This window comes from Camellia sinensis, chromosome 8 (assembly GCF_055761805.1).
Source record: "Camellia sinensis isolate YWXY chromosome 8, ASM5576180v1, whole genome shotgun sequence".
NCBI classification, from domain to species: domain Eukaryota; kingdom Viridiplantae; phylum Streptophyta; class Magnoliopsida; order Ericales; family Theaceae; genus Camellia; species Camellia sinensis.
The window spans coordinates 33,180,241-33,197,919 of NC_138968.1; the positions used below are offsets into that span (position 1 = coordinate 33,180,241).

At 38.6% G+C, this 17,679-nt stretch overlaps 1 pseudogene across 1 annotated transcript; it reads left to right on the forward strand.

The window, feature by feature from the left end:
• The first annotated feature begins 15,586 nt into the window (after positions 1-15,586).
• LOC145796880 (PHD finger protein ALFIN-LIKE 4 pseudogene) lies at positions 15,587-17,025 on the forward strand (annotated as a pseudogene). The gene has a single exon (XR_014337530.1). The product of XR_014337530.1 is annotated as a PHD finger protein ALFIN-LIKE 4 pseudogene (transcript).
• The last annotated feature ends 654 nt before the right edge of the window (positions 17,026-17,679 follow it).

Below are 17,679 nucleotides of genomic sequence, written 5' to 3' on the forward strand. Positions count from 1 at the left end.
TAAACTTATGTAACTGAGATCGTAACTTTGTAAAAGATTTTTATATTAGTCCGAAGCATAGATAACGATAGGTTATGTTGAATTGCTTATCATATTTAATGGCACATAATATGCAAAATTTTGATTTTAGTTAATTGCTTCCATGTTAATGGCACACAAATTTATACTTTTAAAATAATCGACCACATTTATTTTCCAAGTCGTCATGTACATAATAATTTCAGCTTAATTGATATAGTTAAATTACATGCTCACCAATACAGTTTTTCAAAATGTATTTGTTTTTCAACTGTACAGGCTTCATGGCACATCTACCTGATGAGGTCCCCCTTTTAAGTCATCCACATCGGGCTGACAGTATATGGGAGGACCCGGTATGCAATAACATTTGTTGGACTTTACGCGTACAATGAAAATACACTGCATTTTGTTTTTCATTTCCTTGATAATGCTATAATTTAAAATACTCATTCTGTTATGCAGGACCAGTCACGCACCGTGGTGGCATGCCGACGGGGAGATTCCGGCCTGTGGGATCGTCCATTGGACCATAGAGTCTTGCAGTGTCTACTACGCGCGGGATTCTATGGTGTATATCGTATAGGCCATATCAGACTGGACCACCCACTCATTACTGCTCTCGTCGAGAGATGGCGCACAGAGACTCATACATTTCATTTCCCGACCGGTGAGGCCACCGTCACATTGCAGGACGTATCTGTCCTATACGGTCTACGGATTGATGGGCGAGCAGTTACTGGACTTGACCCATCATTGACGACGGAGCAGTGGATAGCGCTATGTGCTGAGCTATTGGGAGTAGCACCTACACCTGCAGACTTACAGGCAGGTAGAGTGAGGGTGAGGTGGCTGTCGGAGCATTTTCAGGGCGATTTTCCAGATGATGCTGCAGATGAGTTAGTACAGCAGCATGCGCGAGCATATATTCTGTGGCTTATTGGGGGGGTACTTCTCCCTGATAAGTCACAGAACCTGCTCAAGCTGATGTATTTGCCACTGTTGAGAGACATTGACGTCATCGGCCAGTACAGCTGGGGCGCCGCGGCTTTGGCATGCTTGTATAGGATGTTATGTCGAGCCACTCAGGTGGGTGTGACTCAGATCGTAGGACCCCTTGTCTTGCTACAGGTTAGTAAGAATTTTATTACATGTCAATTCATATTGTATGGCATATATCAGTATTGTAATTGCGTTCAAACTATTGCAGATTTGGGCGTGGGAGAGATTGATTCGCATTGCCCCGTCTAGGCGGCAACTAGTTGCTCCTGGTGAGGTTCCCATCGGGCAGGGAGACATGCAGATGCCGGCCGGACCTCGAGGTAGCCGATGGAGGGTTGACATGAGCCACGAGGTCGTATCGACCCACGTAGTGGTCGTGTATAGAGACCAGCTTGACCGGATGATAGACGGCGAGGTATCAAATTTAAATACCTAAATTTTAATTGTCATATGGACTGTATATGTTTATGAGCGATTTTTAATAGACTTGTCGTTATTGTAGTTTATCTGGCAGCTTTATGCTGATGTCCTCCACATGCTCCCAGACTACTGCCGCCTAGGTGAGGATATATGGATGGCGAGAGTACCACTCATTTGTTTTGACGTGGTTGAGTGGCATCTCCCTGATCGTGTCCTCCGACAGTTTGGTCGGGTCCAGGCCGTGCCGGATCGGTGTGACACCGAGTGGCGGTTGCATGCGACGGATAGACGTGGCCGAGCCAGCACTGACTGGAGTCAGCATCATATGCGATACATACAGTTGTGGGATGCCCGTCGCGACACTATTGTACAGGCTGACTGGAGCGATGGGGTCCTCCCCTCTCCCGACCCTTACATGTTGTGGTATCGGCGACATACACACCTACTTGTCGGTAATCCGAGCCACCTGTCCGAGGCCGGATATCAGGGAGTTGGGCCTTCTCTCGAGTCATTGGTGAGTAGCGTACTATATCTCTGATAATTGTTAATATCATAATTGATTATTTTCAGTCAACTATAGCCTAATATATCTATTTTTTTTACAGGTGGTTCGAGCTGGGAGGTCATATCACTTGGCTGAGGACGCCATTTTCAGACGTGATGGACAGCTTGGTCTGCAGGCCCTTGTAGAGATCAGAGAGTTATTGTACGAGGGGATCCAGCATGCCCATCGGGTAGATCGTCTGCATTTTGGGGACTACGGTGTACACACTGCAGCAGCTGCTCCAGACACATCAGTCCCGTCCACGTCAGTGCCTTCCAGTTCAGCGCCAGCCACAGCAGGTCCTTCGACTTCAGTCACCCCACCACATGATACCCCATACATTTCTCCATATTCCCCACACGTACATCTTACCCAGCATGCTGACCCTGACCCTGATTGGTCACCGCCCCGCTTCATACATGATGTTATTACCCCACCCACCCAGTTACATCCTACTTTTCTGGGGAGTACTTCGACCGCGCCCCGGTTCATGCATGATGTTGCTACCCCACCCACCCAGTTACCACCTGCTTTTATGGGGACTACTTCGACCGCGCCCAGGAGTACACATGATGCAGTTCTCACTGACATCTCACACATTGATGATGAGGGCCGTATTGAGCCCCCCCCAAAGCGCGAGGGAGAGGTTATGGTCGTGGGGGACGTCGCGGCCGAGGTCGGGGTGCGGGCAGAGGCAAAGGTCGTGGTCCAGCTGCAGATCGTGATACAGTTGCACCAGACGAGGGAGTGGGAGTTTCACAGCTCACAGCAGTATCTGATCTACAGGCACAGGCAAGATCAGGGGCATCAGATGCAGGAGAGGGGGGGTCACACTCACACTCACAGGCTCCACAGGCAGTCAGTGGAGGGCAGCATGCAGGGGAGAGAGTGCCAGATATTCAGAGAGTGTACCGTAGGAGACCGAGGAAGGAGATCCATGGTCGGGGTTGTGGGACTGGGGGCAGGTTAGGGCATTAGCGGTTGCGATATGGACTATATAGGTTTTTTTTTTCTTTTTTTTGTTTGTATGTGTCAAACTTGTACAGCTGATGTAAGTGTCATACTTATTTATTCGCAATTATCATTTCACAATTTTTTATTCTTATTTATATTGATGAATCACACAAATCTGTTTCACATCTCTACCCCTCTCTCATTATCCGTAATTTAGGAGAACATAAATTACAAACGCGTTTGGTTTGAACAAAACGTGTAAAGAAGCTATAAAAAAATATGTTTGTTCAAGGCTAAAAATAATTGAAATATCTCGCTTCATTGATAAGTCATGGATAAGCATTACAAATTGCATGCATTACAGAAATGCCCTGGGCGTTCATCCAAACAATTTCATTCATTATCATCATCATCTGACATCTCAATATCAGATTCATACATAACATCCATGCTCCAGGCGTAGTACTGGTGTGCATCATCCATTAACCCATCTTCGGCACGCTCATTTGCGGTCTTCATTAGTTCGGACCTCTACAAACGTTGGGTCATGCGATTAACCTCGTCACGAATACGATGCAATGCCCTTTGCAACAACTGTGGAGTGTCAGTTGGCATACGCATGGCTAACCGGCGAGGAAATTTAAGATTAACTTCACGGCATAGCTCAACGAGAACGTTTGCTCGAGTTTTGCGAAATTCCCACTCAGCTCTCATGGTATTGATGGTGGCACGTGAGTAACGCAAATTTGGATTTAATGGGTATTGAAATTCATCTCCATCTGCAACCCAATAGCGACCCATTGCTGAATATAGATCAACCACCGTATATGTCATGATCATATCGGTAGAAATAGCTGTAAAACTTTTGTTGTGGTATGCTACGATATTTATACCATATATACACATGGTAGTTGTATGTATGCAATTTCCTGTTCGATCACATGCATGCCACTGACCTTATCCAGTGCATACGGCTGTCAGGACTCGACTTTGTGCAGTCATGAACGAATCAACGGCCTGTAGCATCGGCTATTGTGCCGCAGATGCAGCGATGCCTGTGACTTTGTGCATAATTGCAATGGGCACAGTACGTAAGAGGTATGTGACTTTGTGCAGCGATGCAGGGATGCATCTGACTTTGTGCAGTGATACAGTGATGCGTGTGACTTTGTGCATCACTGCATCACTGCATGTGACTTTGTGCAGTGATGCAATGTTGCATGTCACTTTATGCAGTGATGCAGTAATGCATGTGACTTTCTTACTTTGCCATGCTTGTATACGTTGTGACTTTTTTCTTGACATTACGTGATGCATGTGACTTCTGCAGTGCAACTTACATGCTTTGTTTTTTCCGCACATTTCAGAATTCATCTAAGTCACATTATTACGACTGTGAAAAGAAGCAGAAAATGCTATTATGTTGGTAAAAAAATATGATGGACGATTGTGTAATGACAATAAAAATCGGATGACTGTGAAGTTCATTAACTGAAAATAAGATAAAATATAGGTACCAAAGTTGCAATCGTGTTTACCTAGCAAGTGACCATTTTATTATGTTGGTGAGAAAAACAATGATAGTTTATGAACAATATTACTTTAATACAAAGAAAATTTCATTTTTCGATTTCATTTATAATTTCTCGAAAACACTTATACGTACTGAAATCGTCAATTCCAAGTGAGTACTTATTGTATTACAAAAGTAAGCATGACAAAATAGTTTCATGTGCCGATGTGACAACTCACTGCATTTTGTTTTATTTGACAACGCACTGCTCGAATATGAAGGGATTGCATTGTGATTCTATGGCCTACAATTATTATTTTATCTTACAACCACGTCTGTGACTACATCACAGGTACACAAAGTCACGGGTAATCAAAATTACATGAAATGAATAACATCAAATAATATCACATGTATCACTTATTCCATAGTGCCCTACCACCACTATGATGTGTATAAATACCCCAGTATGATGTTTGTTGAAGTCATAACAATAGTAATAGATATACAATTACTATTATTATTATTTTTTTTAATTTTATTAACAATGTCTTCAAGAGGTGCAGGAAGTTCACGCCGGCAAAGAAATTCGAAAGTGTGGCTGCTACCTCCATTTATGTATGACTACAAGAGCGAAAAGTACTCAAGTCCGAAGGATTATTATGCTGGTATCCGAGCAGAATGGGCGTTCAGGGTAACGGAGCAAGAAGGATTGTATAATGATCTACGTAACTTTGGAGCACCGGTACCTCATCGTCGTTCATTGACCATGGCTAGAACAAATGTGAGTGACTATGAAAAAGCAGTTAGCAGAATTAAGAAGGAGAACAACAGGATGTTGATGCGGAGATGTCGACATTTCATGCTTTAGCTAGCCACTGAAATGGCAGAAGCAAGCAACAGAGATTTGACAATGGTTGAGCGAAATAATGTCTTCAACAATGAAAAATATCTCTCTGACTACTACATGTCAGATGACGAATAAGAAATCAAACACCGTTATCTTTTATATGTTCGTTCGTGGAGTGTAAGACAATGTTGTTGTTGGTGTAACGTACGGATGTATTTCAAGTATTTTTGTTATGAACCTGAAGTTTATGAAATAACTACATTTATAAGTACACATTTATGAGTTCATGACTTTCTTTATTGAATTGCAATTTGTTAATGAATGTTCTGGATTAATGAATGGATTAATGTATGTTCAATTATGTGAATACTTAAAACACATAAAATAGATCAGGCAACTCGGAGAAAAGGTTCCCTTAACTGGGGCTGCTGAAATAGGGATGAAATTACAACGAATTTCAATCTCCATCAGGAAAGAAGAAAGAGTCACCTTCCAATTCTTGAAAGTTCAGTAAAAATTATGACTCCGGTAATGAATGAGGGGTTGACAAAAAACTAAACTCGGTGAATCGAACTACCGCCTTCAACAACACATAAAACATAACAGGTAGGTCGGTGAATAGCTTCCCAAATGACAAGAACAATTCAAATAGTCATACTTTTCAATGAAATATAAATAGCGGGTCGTAAGCTTCATAAGCTTCATTTTCTCACACATTGAGTAGTCAAATCGTGGAGAGACTTGTCAGTATATGCAGATAGATTGTGAAGTCATGTGACCTAGTGCACAGTCTTCGGTTTTATTGATTTGTTTATTACAGTGACAACTCATCTCTTATTTACATATGTGGGATTCTCAACTCAGAAAGTCACATGGCAACAGTGAATTCACTGATTTACCTTACTGTCAGCATGCCTTTATTTTGTCTGTATATGCAGATGGATTGTGAAGTCATGTGACTTGGTGCAGAGGCTTTGGTTTTCTCGATTTTTTGCTCGATTTTTTTTTATTACAGTGACAACTCATCTGTTATTGATATATGTGGGATTCTCAACTTAGAAAGTCACATGGCAACAGTGAATTCACTGATTTACCTTACAGTCAGCATGCCTTTATTTTGTCCTTATATGCAGATGGATTGTCAAGTCATGTGACTTGGTGCACATGCTTTGGTTTTCTCGATTTTTTGCTCGATTTTTTGTATTACAATGACGACTCATCTGTTATTGATATATGTGGGATTCTCAACTCAGAAAGTCACATGGTAACAGTGAATTCACTGATTTACCTTACAAACAGCATGCCTTTATTTTGTCCTTATATGCAGATGGATAGTCAAGTCATGTGAATTGGTGCACAGGCTTTGGTTTCCTCGATTTGTTGCTCGATTTTTTTTATTACAGTGACAACTCATCTGTTATTGATATATGTGGGATTCTCAACTTAGAAAGTCACATGGCAACAGTGAATTCACTGAATTACCTTACAGTCAGCATGCCCTTATTTTGTTCGTATATGCAGATGGATTGTGAAGTCATGTGACTTGGTGCACATGCTTTGGTTTTCTCCATTTTTTGCTCGACTTTTTTGTTACAGTGACAACTCATCTCGTATTGATATATGTGGGATTCTCAATTCAGAAAGTCACATGGCAACAGTGAATCTACTGATTTACCTTACAGTCAGCATGCATTTACCTTACAGTCAGCATGCATATATGTGGGATTCTCATTTATCCGTTCATAATCAACTATATAAACGAGTAAAGGTGAAGACACAACCTTACAACTCAAGGTGAAGACACAACCTTACAACTCATTTCGCCCTACGAAATTATTATTCATTTGTTTTAAAAAATTAGCATGGCTACATGGTTCATAGGAGGGAGTGGAGGTCGCAGAGGTGGTAGGAACTTGCAAAGGGGTGAAAGTTCACGACGAGGAGGGGGAAGGGGAAGTGGCGATGCTGAAGATGAAACATCATTTCCTTTCTTGGATGCCTCTTGTGCTTATCATGATAGGTTTGGGAAGCGACATTTTGTCATGCCCAAGTACTATCGAGATCCATGTGGTTTGGTGGAGGATCCATCAGAAAATCAAACAGGATATGGTTATGCAAAGGCTAGACTTCTTAAGTGGCCCGCACTATTTATAGAGCGAGTGCAAAACGAAAGATTATGTCGGGAAAGAGGACTGAAGGTGCCAAAAGCACGTTCTGTTGAGATCCAAAAGGAAGATCCTGATAATGTTGATCGACTATGTCAAACACTAGAACGTGAGATTTCTCAAATGGGTCGTAGATTGGCCCGCGATATGCAGCTACTCATACTTAAGAAGGATGCCCAGAAGAACAAAACAGAACCAAATGTTGCGGCTATCAAGGCTATCATGGAGGATCCTGAACTTGTCTCTGACGCTGAGCTTTCGGATTGTTCAGACTCTGAGCCACCTGCCGATTTAAGCGCGAATTAGGTGTTAATTTCTACACTTCGGCAATATAACAACTTGCATTAATATGTAATGTCTGTGTTAGAGTAAGTATAACTGTTATGTTATGTTTATGTTTATGTTTATGTTTATGTTTAAGTTTATGTTTATGTTTATGTATTGTGTCTGTCAAATGTTACGGCTATTAATATGCAATATTAGGTCATGAATTAGGTGTTTGTCTATCTAACTGTTATGTTTATGTATTGTGTGTTCAGTTAAGAGTGTCCAGGATGTATGTAATGTGTGTTCAGTTCATGGTGTCCATAATGTATTTTTGTGGGAGAATTATGTCTGTACTAGCTACGTAACTGAAAACTATTACATTTGCAACTTCAGTTATGTTGTTTTCATACCCGTATGAGTATTTTGTAAAGTACTGACTTCGTATATTATGTATTAAGTATTATTACAAAAATGTTGAGAAAATTTATTTTAGGAGCTCTCGCTGTGGCCTTTGTCTTCTTGGCCTACTCCGCGGTGGTCTTCGCGTCTCACCCTTCATCATTGCTCGTCGAGTTGCACAGTGTGTGGGTGTGCTTCGAACTGTACAGCATGCATATCACATTCTAACCCATAACAAAGACGATACAAAAAAATAAATTTTATAAATGAAAACGGGTACAAAACGGTTTTACTAAACTGGTTTACTAAACTGATTTTCTGAATTACATTCTCACCTTCTAACCCAAAACAAAAGAATAAATATATATTTATGTTTAAATGAAAACGGCTTTCGTAAAGCCAAAATAATTTTCTACATAACACCTTCCAACCCAAAACAAAGACAAAAGAAAAAAAAAAATTACATGAAAACGACTTTAGTAAAGCGAAAAAAAAATAATTAATTACACAAAACAATAAGCAAAAAAAATATTTATATGAAAACAACTTTAGTGAAGACGAAAAAAAATTTTTAATTACATTTTCTAAATCAAAACAAAGACAAAAGAAAAAATGAAAAATGTAACATGACAACGGCTTCAGTAAAGCCAAATAAATGAACATGATTGGCTTAATAATATCTACATGAATATGATTTTGAAATTATATATATGAAAAATAGTATGTAATATTATGTAAAATTTATGAATTACACATTCTAAACAAAAACAAAAGAAAAAAAAAAAACATATTTTAACATGATAATTGCTTTAGTAAAGCCAAGTACTAAAATATACAGTGTAAATATATTTTTTAAAATATGTTTTATGTTTTTTTCTTTTGTTTTATCTTGAAAATAGCGTTTTATTCTAACAAAGTTTATGTTAAAAACGCTGGGCGAAAAAAAAAATTTCTGCTAAAATCGCTATTAGCAATAGCGTTTTTTTGGCAACAAAATTTGAACTGAAATCGCTATTAGAGATAGCGTTTTTTCTGGGAAAATTTTTTTGTTAAAATCGCTATTAGAAATAGCGTTTTTTGGGAACAAAATTTTGTAAAAAGCGCTGTTAAGAAAAGCGTTTTTATCCGGACAAAAACTAACGCTAGAAGCGCTATTTGTAACAGCGACTTCTTAATCAAAGTCGCTATTTGTAATAGCGATTTTCCTGTTCATCTACTTTTGCGCTCCTAACAGTAAAAGCGCGAATAGTAATGGCGCTTTAACTTAGTTTTGGAATTCCGTCAGAAGTTGGCCTAGTTTTGGAAATACAATGGAAAAAGGGCTTATATTGGGAAAAGCCTCGGCAATGGAGGGTTGGTGTGCAGCCTCTTTTATTGTGCCATTCATATAATGCAATTACTCATGTCTAAAAATATCTCATGGCAATAGATACAAATCATATTAAACTAATATATGAATCATTTTTCAGTATTATTTTGTATCAAAGATTACACTTGTTATGGTTTTCAAACTCAAATATAATTCCAAATTTTTTTTTTTTTAATTTTTTTTTTAATTTTTAAATGTGCCTAAAAGTTATTTATAATAATTATAACATGTTGTCTCTCAACTTACCTTTAATTGGTGTTAGTCTTGCCATTTTACAAATATATACATTATATTCTCTAGTTTTACTATACATCCTTTAAATATTCTCATTTTTATGAACATGCCACATAAAATATGGCTTGTCCTTTAATAGTTTTATAATTAATTTTTAAAAATTTATTATTAATATTTATCAATCACATCATATGTTAGACTAATAGGTGACCCGTGCGAAAAATTAATTTTGAGTCTTAATATTTTATGTATAAAAAATTTTAATAATTAAAAGTCAAATACAAACAGATTTGCTAATAAGTGTTGAAAATTTGTCAGTATGTGGTCCTATATAAAATACTCATAAAGATAATTTCATTCAAAATTAAAAAAGAAGAAGAAGAAGGTGTATTCTCAATCTGATATTAAATCCTCATCCATGTTAATAAATCTACCAAAAACCATATATTCTACTTGTATCAATATATATATTTTTTCTGTAGGTGAAAAAAATTAAATATAATAAAAAATGTATAATATAAAAATTATGAATTAGTTATCACTTATGATGTATTATTTTGGTTAGCAATAGAAAAGGTGATCGCTAATACCTTATGCTTTTTGTTATGCCTAAAGTCGTGCATCAGGTCTTTACCAATAAGTTCTACTTTTGGAACTTATCATCCATTAAGTCTTATTGATAAATTTATCAAGTGATAAATGGAAAATTTGGCTATAAACCCCCTTTACCTTCCTTTCATTGTTAAAAGGACTAATAAAAAAATTATACTTTCTAAACCCCCTCATAATTATAAAGTCTTGCATAAAGGACAAATTTATTATTTAAATATTTTATATGACTATTATACCCACTCTCTTCCCCACTCTCTTCCTTTCCACAGATGGCCTCTTCAAGAAGAGCGGCGAGCTCTGCAACTTGTGCGGCACCGAAGCCGCCGTCATCACCTTCTCCAACGCCGGCAACACCTTCGCCTTTGGCAACCCCTCCGTCGACATCGTCCTCGACCGTTACCTCTCCATGACTTCATCATCCTCCAGAGCCTCCGCAAGCTTCTCTTCCCTCTTTCAACATAGGGTTTCAACTCAAATCTGTGTACCATGAACGATTCCGATCTCTAATCTCCCGAGATCGACCTACGTGAACCGTTGTAGAATCGGCGAATCCCTCATCAGCAACCGTTGATCAAACACAGTTCCTGCAAATCGCACTGATACATATATATATATATATATATATGTTTTGAGTCTTTAAGATCGGAGATTTGAATGATTTTTTAGTAGAAGAGAGACCTGTTGCATCAAGTTTTCGACAAAGAATTCGAATTGTGAAAGAGTACAGAGACGAATCGCGCGACTGTTCAAAATTTTCATATTTGAACACAGTTCTTCAGATTTTTCATATATATATATATATATATATGTGTGTGTGTGTTTGTGTGTGTGTGAGAGAGAGAGAGAGAGAGAGAGAGAGATTTTTCATTTGGATAGTGTTGTTAAGTTCTTAAATTGATCTATTGATGAGTTGTTACTATGTTCTCTCAACTTTTTGTTGTAAAATTGTTTTTGATTTTGATAAATTTTTGTGTCGTAAGTGGGCAATATGGATTGTGTATATGTAATAGATAACAGAGAAGCCAAAAAGGTGATACGAAAGAGACAAGTAACTGTGAAGAAACAGAAGAATAGTGGTTGTGAATGATCTAATTTCATTTGATAGAACCAGAGTAAAATTTTACTCTGGTTCTATTGCTCTGTTTTTTTCATTTGACAAAACCAGAGTAAAATTTTACTTTTATACAGAGTAAAATTTTACTTTTAGCTTCAGAGTCTCACAGTTTACTTATTTTTCAGAGTAAAATTTTACTTTTAGTTTCAAAGCAAAATTTTACTTTTATACAGAGTAAAATTTTACTTTAGTTTCAGAGTGTAACATTTTACTCTTATTGAGGGTAAAATTTTACTTTTATACAGAGTAAAATTTTACTTTTAGTTTTAGAGTGTAAAATTTTACTCTGAAATACACAGTGAAGATGGCTTAATAGGAGAACTGATAGATATGAGGGTATTATAGTAAAATAAACAAGTTTTAAAATATTAGGGGGTTTTGAAAGTACTTATATAATTCTTGTCCTTTTGAAAGACAAATTAGATAGTGAGGGGGCTATCACCAAATCCCCCGTGATAAATTTATTAGTCTCTCTTGTTTTTATAAATAAATTTACAGTGATAAATTTATCAATCAGGACCTGTAAGTAAATAAGTCTAGTTAATAAGATTGATTGATAAGGTGTCGTTTGGACGTTTTCAGTTTTCTGTTTATATTTACAAAAATTTTAAAAACTCAAATAAAAACTTGTTTGATAAATTTTTGATTTATAAATCAGTGGTCTTAGTTTATAAATTTGGCCAAAAAATGTAAACTCAAAAAATGTGTTTTCGTTTGAGTTTTTAGTTTTTTTTTTTTTTTTTTTTACCACCCAACGCTAGCCACCACCTGCCACCATGTTCCACCACCGTCTTCCGCCACCACCACCTACCCCCTACCACCACCTGCCACCACCACTCACTACCCATCTGCCACCACCACCCCCCACCTACCACCCATCTGCCACCCACTCGCCACCACCACCCACCCCTCGCTGCCACCACCACCACCACCACCACTCACCACCCACTACCCACCTGCCATCCCCCTACCACCCGCCACTATCATCCACCGCCCGCCACCACCACCCGCCACCCACCTGCCACCACCACTCACCACCCACCTGCCACCACCATCCACCACCCGCTACCACCAGCCACCCACCACCACCAGCAGCCACCCACCCGCCACCACTACCCACCACCACCACTACCACCACCACCATCATCCACTACCCACCCGCCACCACTACTCACCACTACTCACTCGCTACCACCCACCACCCACCACCGTCACCCATCCACCCACCCGCTACCTACCCGCCACCACCCACCACCACCCGTCATCCGCCACCCACCTACCACCACCACCCACCACCACCCGCCACCACCACCCACCACCCGCCACAGTCACCCACCCACCCACTACCACCCACCACTACCCGCTACCCACCACCCACGGTCACCACTTTCCACCACCGTCTTCCGCCGTAACTTGCCACCACTTGCCATTTTTCACTCTTTTTTATATTTTTAAAATTTTTTAAACATTTTGTCAATTATCAAACGCGTTTGTAGTTTATGTTTTTCTAAAACTAACAAAAAATAAACAAAAATCAGTTTATAAAATTTGTGTAAATATAAACTGAAAACGTAAACGTTACCAAACAGACTCTGTGTTCTGTTTAATTATGTTTCAAGTGGTATTCTATTATAATCCATTATGATATTTTTATATAACAATATTTAACTGTTTTATTTTGCAAAAAAGTGCTTAAAGTGGTTTGACTGAAAAGGTTATATCAGTGAGACCACGTTACTGAAAAAGTTATTCACATTGATGCATAAAAAATTACACTTACAAATCATAAACAGTGATCAATTCAAAATTAGACAAAAAAAACTCTATGACCTTAATAATTTTAGTCTTTAAAGAGAATCAGACACAAAATCTCTATAACTATAATAATTTTAGTCTTTAAAAGGGTTATGATTCACCTCAGGTTCATGACACAACCAATTGATTCGTTTCACAACGATAACTTTATCTGTAAAGTGATTTATCATATGTAATATAATTGCCAAAACATAAAAAAACTTACCGGCCAGCAATTGACGATGTAACCTAAGTAGTAAATCCAAAGTTCAAAGCTTTTTCAGGAGTGTCATTGTTGTGCAAGTTTTTCCTCCTGTACATTGTGATTGTATAGAATAATATAGGGTAGATTTTGTACCATCAAAGTATAATCCATATAAGATTTGTAATTAGATTTCATGTAAAAATCAAATTGGGTTCATAAGTATTTCTCACCAAATAGAGTCCATGTAAAACTAGTAAAGTTAGAGAAATTTAAATTGGATTTGTGGTTGGTTTGTCAAAGTAGTAAGAGATAAGAACAATAAAACTCTATATGTAAATAGAAAAAGACATGTTGATATGATTTATTGAGAAAAAATTGTAAGATTTTAAAATGTGACACCTAAAAGGGGAAAACACTATTTTATATATGATTCACTCATATAACTGAGAGTTCGGCTTCTCTCAAGTTGGTGAACTCAATTTGAAAGAGCATTTGAGCTTGGTAGATAGGCCCATTCTAGGATTGATTTTGGTGTTTTGAATTGTTCACTTTTCAGGGCATATTGAGTAGAATATTCATATAAAAAATTAAGATTATTAAGCATTAGGAACTATATATCTGAATTAAATTTGCATTACAAAAAATAGATGACTATTTTTGAAATTATATTTGTCGTTTATTTTTTTAAAGCAAATATGTTTCAAACATATAGCTACTGATGTCTAATCATCTTAATTTTTTGCATGAATATTCTACTCAACAACTCTTAAAAAGTGAACGGTTCAAATCACCAAAATTTGTTCCAAAATAAGCTTACCAAACTCAAATGCTCTCTTAAGTTAAGATGATAACTCTCAAACCCTATGAGACCCTGTGAATAAATTCTAAATATATGCAATAACCTGCAAACTACATTCATCGATTAAATCTAAGGGTGTTTATGCCCCAGTGAAAGTTGCAACATCAGACCTTTAAAAATTAATCCCGAAATGCAGCTTTTTTATATTCAACCTTTAGTCACTAGGTCACATGTCATATTGTTTAACAGTATTCATACAAATAAGGGCCTGGGTTGGATTGCATCTACCAGTGAGCAATTGGGTGGTTGTCAGCCAAACACATAATAATAACAAAACAAACAAAAACAAAAAGAGGCAGCCTCTAAAAACCTTCAGGAAATTGGAATCAGAGAGCAGGTGAAGCAGATCATCAAGGCATAAATATGGTGCATCAGTTAGGATGTAGGAGGTTTAGTAGAAAATGTTTCTAATCCACTTGAGAATATATGGCTATGGACTTCTAAATTTTAACTCACAGTGATTGAAAACTCACTCTCGGTGGTGCATCAAAACCTAAAGCAAATCAGACAATCAGTGTCTGTTCCATTCATTTGGGAAGAAAAATCAGGAACACCTAAAAAAGACTGGAAACACACCACCCAAACAGTTCATCCAGCTGCACCACCACCACCTCCAAGTCAAGCTTGTTGCCTCGGTTCCCTTCAAATGGGAGGAAAAGCCCGAAAAACCACTTCCCTGCTTTCCCTGGCACCATCAAGAGCAGAAATTCCGCTCCTACCACAACAGCTCATTGCCCCTCCGGAAAATGATGATGATGAGCATGGTAGTTGTGACGATGAAGTTCCTTGGGAGGAGATTTTGGAACCAGATCTTTAAGCATTCGGTTTTGAAACCGATGAATCCTTTTGCTCGACTCCATCTCTGCTAACCAATCATCTTTTATTAGCTGTGGCTGCTTCCGATGCTGTTCACCAGCTTCTGAAACAGAAAGCAGCACAGGCAGCTATGCAACACAAACAAGCAGCCCAGTTGGAGCATCTTTCTTGGAGTCCCTATTTCCACCCAATTCAAGTTCACTTGAAAAGCTCGGCTGCCCCGAAAAGAGCTCTTCTTATACTCCAATGAAAGTACAGAGTACATATTTTGATTGTAAAAGCAATTTACTAAGAAGGCCACCAACACTAGGAGATCTAATAATGATGAGTCGAAGAAGAAGTTACCAAAGGAAAGCTATTCAAACACGGAGACAGAACGTCCCTATGGTAATGTTCGGATTAATACCTGCACATAAATGGTTTCCATAATCATAAAAGCAGAAGGGCATTGTTAGAATTTCCCATCTTTACCTTCACCTACTCCACTACACACTCCACTTCACCTACCTCCACTTCACCACACACTCCACTTCACCTAACCCACTATCACCTCCACTACACCTACTACCACATTTTCTTCTATATATAGATTGTATAGGAATTGTAATTAATAAATCTTGTAATCTATCAATCAAATATCAATCAATAATACATCATTTTTCTACATGGTATCAGAGCGATAAGATTTAGGCATATACTCCTTTCTTTCCGGCGGGCAGCCGGCCGGCAACCTTGCCTTCGCTGCCCGCGGGAGTTTTTCAGCAACATCACCAAACCAAACACCAGAAACCCTATTCTTTATCACTTTCTCTCTGCTTCTAATGGACGGAGGAGCTCAGTACAATCCTCGCACTGTCGAAGAGGTTTTTAGGGATTTCAAAGGTCGACGAGCCGGCATGATCAAAGCTCTCACCACAGATGTTGAAGAGTTTTATCAGCAGTGTGATCCTGAGAAGGAAAACCTGTGCTTGTATGGATTTCCAAGTGAGCAATGGGAGGTCAATTTACCTGCTGAAGAAGTGCCTCCAGAACTCCCAGAGCCTGCATTGGGTATTAACTTTGCCCGAGATGGGATGCAGGAAAAGGATTGGTTATCCCTTGTTGCTGTCCACAGTGATGCATGGTTACTTTCTGTCGCCTTCTATTTTGGTGCTAGATTCGGATTTGATAAAGCTGACAGGAAGCGACTTTTCAATATGATAAATGATCTTCCTACAATATTTGAAGTTGTTACTGGTGCTGCAAAGAAACAACAGAAGGAGAAATCTTCAGTTTCAAATCATAGTAGCAACAAATCCAAGTCAAACTCTAAAGTGCGGGGATCCGAATCTCAAACAAAGTTTTCAAAGCCACAGACGAAAGATGAAGAGGAGGGTTTGGATGAGGAAGATGAAGATGAGCATGGAGAGACCTTGTGTGGGGCGTGTGGGGAGAACTATGCATCGGATGAATTCTCTCTCTCTCACAGTATTACTCTCTTTCCTTTCTTTTTATTTTAATCTTCCCATTCCCTTTTCTCCTTATTATTCTATCCTCTTTTCCATTCTCCATCCAAAACCATTATCACACATCCACCGCCCATATCCCCCACTTTCTTTATACCCATCTTTTCTTTTATTTTATTATATATATATATATTAAAATAATCACTCATAACATCAAACCCCTCTGCTGGTTCCACCCATGTGAGCTTGTCCTCTCTTATTATTATTATTATTATTATTATTATTATTATTATTATTATTATTAAACAAAAAAAAAAAAAAAAAAAAACAAACAAACAAACAAACAGGCAGACGACGAACTTGCACAATAGACTCATTTTATTCATATCAGGATCAACTCCGATCACCATTTTACACAAAAAAAAAAAAAAAAAAAAAAAAACAACAACCTCATCCACAGGCGGAATTTTTTTTCTCCTCTACTCTACTGCAGGTCTCTTCTTTTTGCCTCCGTCCTGGGCAGCCCTTGCCGGTGTTGTCTCCATATTTCCCACTCCACTGGGCATGATCACTACTCCCTGCTCCTCCACTGCAGCATATGGCGGCCCTCCAAATCGGAACATCACGGTGGCCTTCCGCTTCAGTTCCTTATTTTCTGCCTTTAACACACTGATCTCTGCTCGCGCATCCTTATACATGCGTTGGAGCAGAGCCAGCTGGGAATTTAAATGCTGCACCTCATTTGTCCTACTCTGCAGCCGGTTCGACAAATTTGTGACCGCCGTCATGGTTTCCACGCATGACTTCAGAGTATACTGATTAGCCTCAATATCAGTTTGCACCGCCATTTTTTGCTCCACCGACCGTATCGGAAAGTTCAATGGAGCAAAACCAGAGGTGTTTGGTTGAGGTTCACTGGCCACCGCACCAGTTATTTCTCTTGTGGGCTCGTTCAGTTCTGGAAAGAGCGTGAGCAGGTTCTGGGTAGCTGGACGGGAAGAAGAGGCCATGTTTTTGGGTTGCTAAGTGTTTCAGCGAAATAGCAATTTCAGACTAGTAATCTTCGGAAGGGTTGGTGACAGAATGGCAACAAAGTGTT